Source organism: Palaemon carinicauda, chromosome 43 (genome assembly GCF_036898095.1).
Source record: "Palaemon carinicauda isolate YSFRI2023 chromosome 43, ASM3689809v2, whole genome shotgun sequence".
Taxonomy (NCBI): Eukaryota; Metazoa; Arthropoda; class Malacostraca; order Decapoda; family Palaemonidae; genus Palaemon; species Palaemon carinicauda.
The window spans coordinates 9,878,242-9,890,741 of NC_090767.1; positions in this window are offsets into that span (position 1 = coordinate 9,878,242).

Genomic DNA, 12,500 nt, shown 5'->3' on the forward strand with positions numbered 1-12,500 from the left:
GCTTTGCTGATCATGGCGATACACAAACCCTTTCACCACATTAGGGTATTCCAACATTCAGAAAGAATGAATATATATATATATATATATATATATATATATATATATATATATATATATATATATATATATATATATATATATATATATATATATATAAGATAGTTAGAGAACCTTAACAGCAAACTGGAAAGACTGTCAAGTAATGCCTACAGTGCATTGCGTGAGGTGTACTGAATGCACTATTCTCCATGGAGTAACTCAAGTGGCTTTAGACCTAAGCAAAGACAATAATAATATCGTTTATATCAAAATAAATTTCCAAAATTTAAATGATGTTAGATCAAGTCATTATCATTTTGAAAAATTCCTACAATACGAGTAAATAGAATCTATAATAATAAACACGCACTTACAAACACACACACAACAGCAATAAATGCAGCTGTTCCTAGTCCATTGCAGGACAAAGGCCTCATACATGTCGATATTCGTTTATTCGTGTCTTGGGTTAGGCCATTTTCATCACCACGCTGGCCACTGAGAATTAGTGATGGTGGGAAACTTTAGTCTGATTGTTCACAGCAAACCAACCTAGTATGGGTGGCCTGGCTAGTACAAACTTTCTCAGTTGGGATACCTTAACATGGTGAAAGGGTTTATATATATGTATATATATATGTATATATATATATATATATATATATATATATATATATATATATATATATATATATATATATATATATATATATAGAGAGAGAGAGAGAGAGAGAGAGAGAGAGAGAGAGAGAGAGAGAGAGAGAGAGAGAGAGAGAGAGAGAGAGAGAGACTAATTGCTTACTGTATCATTTGAAGGTAAATAATTCCTTAAGACAAAATAAATACTGACATAACATGATTTGTCATCACTTAAATTGATCAGTTGTAACTGAAGCGATAATGAATAATGAGGGAATGAGGACACGAATTTAAATAACCATCACAGACACACACAGGAACACACACATTATTATCTTAGATATATCCAGACAATGGGGTCTCCGACTGGAGGCAAGTTACGAAACTACAAAGATCATTTTAATATCTTTTTTAAATTGACCGATCTGATTTTATCAATCATCTTTTGAATCCCTGAGATAGAGATGTACGTAGAGACAATCAATTCTTACTCCTTTCCTCTCCCTTGTTTCAATATCTATCTCATTCTATTCTTATTTTTCTTTCTTTTTCAATCCCTATCTTTTCCTGTATCCCAATTCTTTCGCTTCCAATCGGTCGTGGCAATATTGGCTCGATTTTTCCCATGGTTCGGAGAGGCGGGCACGAGGGTGGGGGGTGGGGGGGGGGTTATGAGGGGGGAGGCAGTAGGAGGCCTCCTGTCAATCAGCTGGTTTGGGTGTAATAAAATTACTGCTGTTATACACACACACACACACACACACACACACACACACACACACACACACACACACACACGAGACTCATAAATAAGGAAATGATGAAGAACTTTAGGGAAAATCGAGTTCATTTGATTATAATATTGACATTAATAATATTCAATCTTTGAAGAATTATGAACAAAATATAATGTAGTAACATCAGTCGTACTATTGAAATTGGTATGATAAAAAAACTCAATTCTGAAGGTCTTTATTCATTATTTTAAAAAGGTCAAAGTAACCATATTTGTGAAGAATTTTCTTCACTCTTCTTCTTTTAATCGTATTTTTAGCTCTTCTACTAATACTATAGCTACCCTTAAACATTCTCTCCTACATCTAGTTTTCTTTCACGAACATAGGGAGGACTAACCTAAACTTGTTGACAGTGGCGCACGCCATGCTCGTGACGTCACAGCGTAGATACGCACAACAGATGGCCTTAGTTGTAACCCCGGCGTATGTTGGTTCTTTCCTTAAACTACATGGGTCGAGATTAAATTCTAAACTGCACATTTTAAATATAAATTTCAATACTGCTGAATTAATGCATCTTATATTTCTCAATACCAATTAAGGTTTGTTAATTTTAAGATGTATGCCCATCGTACCAGTCCATTGCTAATTAATCATTTTAAATATTAATTTTTAGCAAGCCAGATTAGGTAGGATTATTGTATATATAACCTCCCTCAGAGCAGCAAGATTTATCTGAGTATTTAGTACAAAATCCTGCCTCCTCTGCACTCCTTGCAAGAAAATATTGCCCTGTCCTTAAGTCCCGATATGGCAACCCCAATGGATTACCGTGCGCATCAAGCTCTTCACCTGTCTGGAAAGGTGAAGCCAGGTGATCTCTTCGACCGTAGTGTCGACGAGATTCTACGAGAAGCTGCCCTAGCCTGCTGACCTGCCTGGTCATTGAACCCGAGTACTTCTGGCTCACCCCCCCCCCGCACTCTCTCTCCCAAAACTCGACTCACAAAAGGTTGCTGCCGGTCGGAGAGATTGAGAAGAAGAGGACCCTGATGTACCTAGTTACAGCTACAGTGAGAATTCTTGGGGTGAGCCAGGCAAGAGATTAGTGCAACAACCAGGTCAACAGCTATCAAGGGCATAGGACTAAACTTCAAAGGAGTGCAGGTACTACATCAATGGCCATTTAGTTTTCCCCCATTTTTTATTAGCTTAGACTAATTTTAACTTGATAGGGAACCTGGCTAATTACACTATTCGGACTGTGTGCGGTGGGATTGTGTGTAAATATTTTTCCATTATTATTTCTTGCTTGGAGACTAGCATAGTCTCTGGGTCACGTGGGCCACGTGCCAGACCCCATTTTGATTTTGATTGTTGCAGACCACGTGTCTAACTAACTAATTTTCATCATTTTGAATTGCATTTTTATGATTCCATTTTGTCTTTGTTAAGATGTCCGTTTTGTTTCAATGTAAATTTGTGAATAAATCAATATTAGGTTAATCAAACCTCCTTAGTATTTTTGCTCCCTCATTTATTTTAATGTGTGAAATGAATAGTTGATTCCGGGACAAAATACCCAATATTTAAAGAGTAAGTCTATAGGTGGTAACAGCGAGGTACTTTGCATTAATATATTTGCTTCGAAGGTAAAGATCCTTATCTTTAAACTTTTAAACTACTTTACATCACTGCTCCCATTTTGGATTTTGTCTACCTTACATTAACGTAAAATAACTGTCCAGCATTTCATTGGGGTAGCTGGGACGGAGCCGGAACAGAGCCTGAGAATGAGATGACTATAGACCTGACAAAGCTAGAGTAGGCCATAAAATTACATATATATTCTACGTGTGGAGTACTCCGGCCTCTGGACAGTAAATTCCCCCTTTTGTATTTGAGTGATGGTTAGTGAATTGTGACAGTAAAGTATTAGCAGGGTGTTTGTGCCCCGAGAGTAAGTGCTCCTATCCTCCCCTGTTGAACTTTGTGTAACTGTTATAAGGAGACTTTCCCGGACTAAGTTCCCACTCAGAACACAACCATCAAAAAATTCTCCACACGAGTGGTCCTTCGAACCGGATCTTTTACCTTTGACTTGTGAAGCATTAACGTAATTAATCAGCTTGATTAAGCATATAGTAACTCGCTATATCACTTACCCACACGCACACAGCCAGTTTGTCGAATGTGTAAAGCCCAGACTTTAATTGGGAAGAGAAATTTGTAATCATTATGATGTTTTTGTATCGACCACGTGTTTAAGGAAAGAGCTACGTAACCAGGTTAATTTGTTGCTTGAATGTTCTCTACAGAAAGACTAGAATTTGTCGTAGGAACTTCACTTTATCTCGGATCCGTTCACCCACGTGTGGCGGAATCCTCTTATACCAGAAAGTTCTAAGCTACTTGAACTGAGGTTTTTGTTGTTCAGACGCCCGTGTTTACTGCTCAGCTAGAGCGCCGGTGTACTCGTCCTGTCAACTAATTTTGCTAGCTAAGCATCTAATTTGTAACATTTTGTACCTTGGTCTACCTTCCTTTGTGTCGTTTACCTTCCCTAACCAACCTTAATTTTTCTAACTAATGTTCCTGTATACCTAGCACGTGTCCTTGTCCTACAGAGCGAATTGGCGCAACATAATTTTAAGTGTTCTTACAAGTAACGTAGAAACTTAATTTCACCAAGTCCGTTTCATTCCACGTGTTTGTTCCGAGATGGCGGATCTTGTCTACAGCCCAAACTAAGGGTGCGTAATTGTTTGCTACCGTAAGTAAATTACTGCGTGTAGTTAATTTAATTTCCTTTAGCGAGGAAATATTGTTTTTGTCCTTTAGCGAGGATATTTTTGTTTTACCTCCGCGTGAGGGAAATTTTATATTTGTTTAGCCTCCACGAGAGTGCTCTTTAAAGTCGCTGCCTTGTGCGCCAATCTACATTTTGAATAGATCAGTGGCTGCCTTAGTGCGCCCGTAATTGTGAAATCGTCACAACAGTGTCAGCCTCGGCCTGTTATTTTAACTTTTAACTTGAATCTTTGCATTCATAGCCCATGTGCTTTCTAATATGTTCTGCTTTAAAGTAAATTAATTAGTCACTATCGCCACGTGCGTATATAATTCATTTTAGCAAAGTCTAAAGTCACGTGACCTGGGCATCGTCTGTTTTGTTGGACCCGATCACTTTGTACTTTAAAGTAATTTCATGATTTATATGTTTTTTGTCCATTTAACCATTTTTTCTCATCATTAGTAAATTTAAATGTTTAATTATCAACCTTGTAAATTTGTAAAGTTTCATTTTTACATTCCTTTAAAATTCAGATTTATCCCTTGTTTTGTTTTACGAATCCGTTCATCAAACGTGGTCATTCCAAGATGGCGGACTTCATGTTTAACGTAAACAACCCTTCACCGCCTAAGGCGGAAACGCTTAGCCCCGAGGAGATTAACGCTAGGCTTAAGGAACAGGAGTTGACGTTCACCTTTGTGTGTGAGGACGCAGACCTAGCACTTCATGCTCTTGCTTCTGTAGATTTTCCCAGCATGGGTCCAGAAGCCGTAAACCATTTTAAAACCCTTGTTGGTAAAGTAAGAGATGAACTTTTTAATTACAAGAATTTTTGGAGACGTCATTACGGCCATCCTATTGTCAAATTAAATTATCCAGTGCTTGCTGCCTGTTCGAGTAAAGTTGAAATTGCATTCAACAGCCTCATGGCTCATCCCAATTTAATAATTAATCCTAATCAGTCTTGTTCTTCAACGAAGACGACACCTTCAGTGACACGTCCCGTTGTAAATGTCATTAACGATACCCTAGTTGATCCTTTTAACGTCTTGGCAGTCAAGCACAATGTTCATAATTTTGTATCAACTCCCCAATCTTCACATTTCAATACTATGTTGCCAACACGGCATACGATTAGTAATTTTGAGTCAGCCCCACCTGCTTTATCCTCATCTCCAAACCTTAAGCTGCCAGCGTTTGATCACCCTCAACCCCCTTTGTCTTTGCCGCCGGTGACAGTCCGTCCCGGAGGAAATACCAATCACAGTCTTGTCAGGGACCCCCCAAGTGGTAGCGCAAATACCACACAACTTAACCGTGTGCGTGATGGCCAGCAGAGGCCTGTACCGGTAAATTCAATAACTAAAACTGTAGTATCCCATGGACCAGTGCTCACGTTGCCTGACTGTCCAGTTCTTAAGCCCGTAACTTTCGCTCTAACCCGTGTTGACGCTAAAACATCCCCGTTAAAATCTGAAACCCGCTCTCAAAACGAGCCGCGTGATCGCAAGGTTAAGACCTTAGCAGTCAGAAATGAACCTTGTGCACTGACGGCGGATTTAGCGAAGGTCACACATGTAGACCTAGCACCGGAGCTAAGAGCCTGTTTACAAATAACTTTGCTTAAGGATAACGGTACATTGAACGTTATTCATTATTTTTATTCAGTCATATATGACGTCACTTTAAGCATTTATTATTTTTGTCAAGTCATTCAGCAGCATTTTTTCAGTCAATCCCATGCTTTAACTTCAAAGCGTGAATTTAATTTTTGCCTTGACAACTTGTCATGTTGCTATAATCCCCCTGACATCCTTCAGCTCGTGCTGAATATAAGTTTTGTTTTTAATATTCCCATCTTAAACGTTTCTGTTAAAGACGAGATCCAAGACTCTCACTGTCAGAAATACGATGTCCCCATGGACCTAGTTTGTCCCAGTTTGTCATTCAGGCTAGTGTCAAATAACTTTTCACCTTTTAACACCGAGAAGGAGGTAACTTTTCTCCTTTTGTCAGGCGACAAATTCAAAGCTTTCATCACGCCAGTCATTTTATATATAAAATCATTTAATGTAAAACGTTGGGTGTCAGACCGGGATTGGGATTCACCCCCATAATTTTTAATTTGTCATTTGGCCTGACTTGTTGCTGAACTCGACTGACATTGGATTACGTTTTGTTTGCTCTATCCGTACCCCTAGGGTGGGAAGAATTGAGTATTTTTAATCGTATAATTACCATTGCATCGTACGCTTAAAGTTAACACTGATCATTTACTTATCTTAACGCTTCCGTGAAGCATTGCCTGCGTGGTTCAATATTCCCCAAATTCACGTGAAAGCATAACTTTTGATTCAATTGATTTCAATTAACGTTAAAGGCGTTTTGTTGACTTTAAACGGACGTTGATGTGAAGAACAACTTCACTCATCATTCAGCCAGTAACCTTATCTCACTCATACTAACAAGTAGTTGAATCACATTTGCCGGAACTAACCCCCTCTCCCTTTTTTCTCCCCTTTATCCCCAGGGTGTGAAGAATTTTCTTCACTCTTCTTCTTTTAATCGTATTTTTAGCTCTTCTACTAATACTATAGCTACCCCTTAAACATTCTCTCCTACATCTAGTTTTCTTTCACAAAACATAGGGAGGACTAACCTAAACTTGTTGACAGTGGCGCACGCCATGCTCGTGACGTCACAGCGTAGATACGCACAACAGATGGCCTTAGTTGTAACCCCGGCGTATGTTGGTTCTTTCCTTAAACTACATGGGTCGAGATTAAATTCCTAAACTGCACATTTTAAATATAAATTTCAATACTGCTGAATTAATGCATCTTATATTTCTCAATACCAATTAAGGTTTGTTAATTTTAAGATGTATGCCCATCGTACCAGTCCATTGCTAATTAATCATTTTAAATATTAATTTTTAGCAAGCCAGATTAGGTAGGATTATTGTATATATAACCTCCCTCAGAGCAGCAAGATTTATCTGAGTATTTAGTACAAAATCCTGCCTCCTCTGCACTCCTTGCAAGAAAATATTGCCCTGTCCTTAAGTCCCGATATGGCAACCCCAATGGATTACCGTGCGCATCAAGCTCTTCACCTGTCTGGAAAGGTGAAGCCAGGTGATCTCTTCGACCGTAGTGTCGACGAGATTCTACGAGAAGCTGCCCTAGCCTGCTGACCTGCCTGGTCATTGAACCCGAGTACTTCTGGCTCACCCCCCCCCCCGCACTCTCTCTCCCAAAACTCGACTCACAAAAGGTTGCTGCCGGTCGGAGAGATTGAGAAGAAGAGGACCCTGATGTACCTAGTTACAGCTACAGTGAGAATTCTTGGGGTGAGCCAGGCAAGAGATTAGTGCAACAACCAGGTCAACAGCTATCAAGGGCATAGGACTAAACTTCAAAGGAGTGCAGGTACTACATCAATGGCCATTTAGTTTTCCCCCATTTTTTATTAGCTTAGACTAATTTTAACTTGATAGGGAACCTGGCTAATTACACTATTCGGACTGTGTGCGGTGGGATTGTGTGTAAATATTTTTCCATTATTATTTCTTGCTTGGAGACTAGCATAGTCTCTGGGTCACGTGGGCCACGTGCCAGACCCCATTTTGATTTTGATTGTTGCAGACCACGTGTCTAACTAACTAATTTTCATCATTTTGAATTGCATTTTTATGATTCCATTTTGTCTTTGTTAAGATGTCCGTTTTGTTTCAATGTAAATTTGTGAATAAATCAATATTAGGTTAATCAAACCTCCTTAGTATTTTTGCTCCCTCATTTATTTTAATGTGTGAAATGAATAGTTGATTCCGGGACAAAATACCCAATATTTAAAGAGTAAGTCTATAGGTGGTAACAGCGAGGTACTTTGCATTAATATATTTGCTTCGAAGGTAAAGATCCTTATCTTTAAACTTTTAAACTACTTTACATCACTGCTCCCATTTTGGATTTTGTCTACCTTACATTAACGTAAAATAACTGTCCAGCATTTCATTGGGGTAGCTGGGACGGAGCCGGAACAGAGCCTGAGAATGAGATGACTATAGACCTGACAAAGCTAGAGTAGGCCATAAAATTACATATATATTCTACGTGTGGAGTACTCCGGCCTCTGGACAGTAAATTCCCCCTTTTGTATTTGAGTGATGGTTAGTGAATTGTGACAGTAAAGTATTAGCAGGGTGTTTGTGCCCCGAGAGTAAGTGCTCCTATCCTCCCCTGTTGAACTTTGTGTAACTGTTATAAGGAGACTTTCCCGGACTAAGTTCCCACTCAGAACACAACCATCAAAAAATTCTCCACAATATTTGTTTATATATATATATATATATATATATATATATATATATATATATATATATGTATATAATATACATATATATATACATATGTATGTGTATATATATATATATATATATATATATATATATATATATATATATATATATATATATATGTATACATATATATATATATATATATATATATATATATATATATATATATATATATATATATATATATATATATGTATACATATATATATATTTATATATATATATATATATATATATATATATATATATATATATATGTATATATATATATATATATATATATATATATATATATATATATATATATATATTTATATTGGAAGGTCAAGGTCACGGTTAAGCCAAGGTATATAGAATAAGGGTTAAGCAAAATGTCCAATTCACGTAATCAGCCATAAGTTTGGACATCGTTGTCACAGAGACTTCAAACTTGGTTCATATTTGAGTATTATGAAAGAAAGAGTTAATTTTGAATTTCTTGTTCCATATGGATGAACTGATTGCTCCTGAATTATTTTTCATCTTAAATCTAGAAATTTGATTAATTTAAGTGTCTGGAACATCATATTCATTAAGGGCTATTTTCCCTTTTGGGGCCCCTGGGCTTATAGCATCCTGCTTTTCCAACTAGGGTTGTAGATTAGAAAATAATGATAATAATAATAATAATAATATTATAAGCGTCTTCCACCTTCAATATCGAGAGCGACCGGAAGACTATGTCACTACCCAAGACTAAAGAACAATGGTTTGATTTTGGAGTGTCCTTCTCCTAGAAGAGCTGCTTGCCATAGCTAAAGAGTCTCTTCTACTCTTACCAAGAGAAAAATGGCCACTGAACAATTAAGTTACAGTAACCCAAAGTGAAGGAGAATTGTTTGGTAATCTCAGTGTTGTCAGGTGTATGAGGACATAGGAGAATATGTAAAGAATGGGCCAGACTATTCAGTGTGTATATGTAGGCAAAGGGAAAACGAACCGTAACCAGAGAGAAGGATCTAATGTAGTACTGTCTGGCCTGTCAAAAGACCCCATGACTCTCTAGCGGTAGTATCTCAACGGGTGGCTGGTGCCCTGGCCAATCTACTACCATTTATTCTTAATGTCCATCTATTGTCTGCCATTCTTATTATATGCCTTTGCCATATATGAGGCTTCATAATAAACAAAAATGCCAATGAAAAATATATAAGCAATGTTGACAAGAAAAGGCCAAAAAGTATATCTAATTAAAAAAAAACATTATTATTATTATTATTATTATTATTATTATTATCATTATTATTATTATTATTATTATTATGGTGATGATGTTACTTTAAAAGCACTCGGACTGGGAACCCTTTCTGTTCTTCCTCTGAATTGAGCGATATTTTCATATTATTTCGTCCGGTCGAGTGAGTAATTCTCTTCTGAATTGAGCGATAGTTTCATATTACTTCGTCCTTTGGAATGAGTTGGAGGTTTTAGGAAAGATTTTGGCGCCAAGTTGCATGATATGGCAATTGGATGTTAGTGTTTTATATATATATATATATATATATATATATATATATATATATATATATATATATATATATATATATATATAATAGATTTAATTAAATTATCCCTTTTAATCGTCATATCATCGGATCAAAGAGTCCGTTTATTTGTTCTGTTTAATATATTACAACGTCTTTTGTTCGTAGTTTAGGGTATTCATTTCGTCTATAGTGGGTGAGTCCATTGATGGTTTAGGGGAAAATTAAAGTCAGCTTTCCGGGGAAAATCCATTATTGGTTTAGGGTGAAATTAAAGTCTAGGTAACTTTAAAAGTCATTACTTCAATCCCATCTGTCATAATATAGTCATAGCGTAAATTGTTAAATGAAATAAAACATAATAGCAAATAAGAAAATTTAAATATAAGGATATCTCATGAGAAAATAAAAAAATTCAGCGTTGAGTAAGACCCTTTCTCCCCTTCAATTTAGAAGTGCTGTTGCCCAAAATTGGTTCTCTGGTTTGCCGACAGATGGTGCTAGGAAATTGTTTATAGACTAAATTATCGGCAATTTTTGTGTTAAAGAATGCCAATAAATTAATCACGTGATGACGATATATAAATTACATGAAAAATATCATCTATAATCTGAACAGACATCGACTAATAATTTCAATATATTATATTTTAAATTTTTATGTGGCGAAGTCAACAGATCATCATCTCGGGAGTTTTGTGATCAAATGATTCGGATATAGAACGAAACATTCTGGGAAACAATAGATTCAAATATAGGGTTTTGTTGAGATTCGATTTTTTCTTTTCATTTCGTTTTTAAAGAACGTGGTTTTGAAAACGATTTTCCTTCGTTGTTTTAAAGGTTTAAAGATCACTCATGAATGGCAGAGGCAAGGGACAGTGACATTGCCCTCTCGAGCAGGACAATGCCCTAGAGACTGACCTTATATAACATATGATCAGCGCCCAAGCTACGACCAAGGAGGGCCAGGCAGTGGCTGCTGATGACTCAATAGATAGACCTGTAGGCTCCCTGTTGGACTGGAGTTCGAGTGCACTCAAGCTCGTTAGTTTCTTGCAGTGTCTGCAACCCCACCATCCTTGTGAGCTAAGGATCGAGGCGTTTGGGGAAGACTATAGATAGCTTAAAACCATTATTTGATTTGAATGTGTTAGGATTTGCTCTCTCTCTCTCTCTCTCTCTCTCTCTCTCTCTCTCTCTCTCTCTCTCTCTCTCTCTCTCTCTTTCTCTCTCTCTCTCTCTCTCTCTCTCTCTCTCTCTCTCTCTGAAAGGTTGTAAGAAAATAATCTACGAAATCTATAAAACTATTCACAGTTTCTGTTCGCTAAATATATATATATATATATATATATATATATATATATATATATATATATATATATATATATATATATATATATATCAACCCTAATCATATCGTCTATACCACTGCAATTATTAATTACCATATATCAGTAGATTATATTTATGATACAAGAGGATTATTTAAGGATACATACATACATACATACAGTACATACATACTTTATATACATGTATATCTATATTATATATATATATATATATATATATATATATATATATATATATATATATATATATCCATACTGTAAAAACACAAATACATAAATATTTATATATACATATTAAGATAGATAGATTTATATATGTCTGTCTACCTACCTACACACAAACATACACACACACACACACATATATAGGACTATATATATATATATATATATATATATATATATATATATATATATATATATATATATATATATATATATATATACCAAAAATCGAATCAGCTTAAATAAGCTCCTTATTCCTATTGTCATGGTTAGCCCTATATGAATTTGGCGCATAGGTTACTATGGTTTGGCGCTGGGTCCTGGGAGGCCAAGCCTCACTGAGTTGCAATAAGAAGCTGAAATAACTTGAAAAGCAACAAGATGGAATTAGAGGTAGAGTGGAAAGCTATAAAGTAGGTGCACCTTTCTGGTCTAGGGACTAAGGGACAGATACTGCAAAGGACCCTCTAGAAATGCCTACAGTTAACCGCCTAAGATGCAATAATGGTACTAGCCTCTCAAGGGAAGTCTGCTAAAAGATATAAGAACTAGCATTTGCTGTTTAACTTATTTGGCAAAGGAAATAGGCATTTTTCCAAAAAGTCAGCTTAGGCCTATGGTGATTTTACGTAGTTGAGGTATGGCTGAAGGAGGTGTTCCTTCTCTGGGAATAATAGTTATTCCTCCAAGGTTTCCTACCGTCTAAGTTTATGCAACACCACAATTACTTCAATATTTATTATCATTTATTGTATGAAAATGAACATAAAAGTAATTACTTTTAAATACGAAACATGAATAAAAATCTTATTTAATATTTAA